The sequence below is a fragment of the Elephantulus edwardii genome, unplaced genomic scaffold, assembly GCF_000299155.1.
Source record: "Elephantulus edwardii isolate Elephantulus edwardi_28Jun2011 unplaced genomic scaffold, EleEdw1.0 scaffold03046, whole genome shotgun sequence".
Lineage (NCBI taxonomy): Eukaryota > Metazoa > Chordata > Mammalia > Macroscelidea > Macroscelididae > Elephantulus > Elephantulus edwardii.
This window is the reverse complement of record NW_006402796.1, coordinates 1-1,347: the sequence shown is the minus strand read 5'-3', so window position 1 is coordinate 1,347 and position 1,347 is coordinate 1. Positions and strand designations below refer to the sequence as shown.

The 1,347-nt window shown below is 40.8% G+C and overlaps 1 pseudogene; it reads right to left on the bottom strand.

Annotated features, from left to right (window-relative positions):
- Nucleotides 1–401: 401 nt before the first annotated feature.
- On the bottom strand, nt 402–1,339 carry LOC102855356 (annotated as a pseudogene).
- Between the last annotated feature and the right edge of the window lie 8 nt (nt 1,340–1,347).

Below are 1,347 nucleotides of genomic sequence, written 5' to 3'. Positions count from 1 at the left end.
AAGAAATAGAAAAAATATATGGGATCTATAACTAGCTTTCAGAAAGCTTAACACATAGCTTTTTCTTCATTTTAAAAATGCTTTACTATCAGTTACACATTCACTTACACACACTAATTGAAAATATGCTACAACCATCATGTCTGGGGGAGCAGCCTACGTTCTCTAAATGGACATCCTCCTAGATGTACTGTATTCTGGCTCTGTTAATACTGCACAAGTACAATTAGCAAGAATGCTTCATTTTAAAAAAAGATAAAAGGAGTTACGCCCTCAAAACATGTTTTTAACCTCAAAAACCTATGGTTATAAAAAATGTAAAACTGTCCCTTTCTGCTGTCTGTACTGCAGTGACAACCCTGACGGACATCTCCCAGTGCCTGTGTCTGGGTAGCACCAGCTTAGCTATCAAGTGTGGAGTCTCTCAGCGCTAGGTCGGTCTGTCTGTCTTCACCGGAGGACGTGAAACAATGAAAACGTGTCTTTACTTTTCCTTGGAGCTGGCCTCATGGCAGTCTCTGCCGTCTTAATTGCTCTCCCCATTGGGGTGTGGCTGATTACTGTCTGGAGTGTCAGAGCCTCCATTTACAGTGTTTGAACCTGTTTGTTCCTTGTCTAACTTTTTATTTGGCCCTTTCTTCCCTTGATCTTTGGTTTTGTTTGCTTCCTCATGCTGCCTTTGTTCAGCAAGAGATTTATTCAGCACTTGGGTGATCACAGAATCTCCTTCACCAAGCAAAAACATGTTCTTAAACTTGTTATACAACATTGTAGATTTTTCCATGATAACCTGACTAACTCTGAATCGCCGTATTTTTTTCAGTGTTGTAATCATCTCTGTGTGTTTTTGAGCTTGCTGCGTTGTGACCTGAAGTGAAGCCAGTTCATCCAAGACCTCAATACATCTGTTGACATCAAGATTATCAATTTTGAGTGATTTTTTTTTTATCTCAGCATGTATCCTTTGTAGCTGAGAATCCATCGATGTTTCTCGCTTCTTCTCCACTTTCTTAACTTCTGGCTTCTTCCCTTCTTCTTTATTCTGCTGCTCGGTTTCCACTTGTTCCTCCTGCTTACGTTATCGATCTGTTGCCTCCTTCTCATGCTGCCCTTTTAGGGTATTTCTCCTATGAGTAGTCTGAAAGTTCCTGCCACCTTTTTGTTTCTTTTCACCTTCCTGGTCATCCCCTTCTTCTTCAGAGTCAGAGGTGGATGGAACCCCTACTTTCGGTAGATTTTTCCTTTTGGATTCTACTTCTTTCTTCCCCGGCTCTTTTTGTGGCTTTTCTTCTTCTTTTTGGCCTTCTTCATCCTTTTACAGCTGCTTTTTGGGTGGTTTTTCTTCTT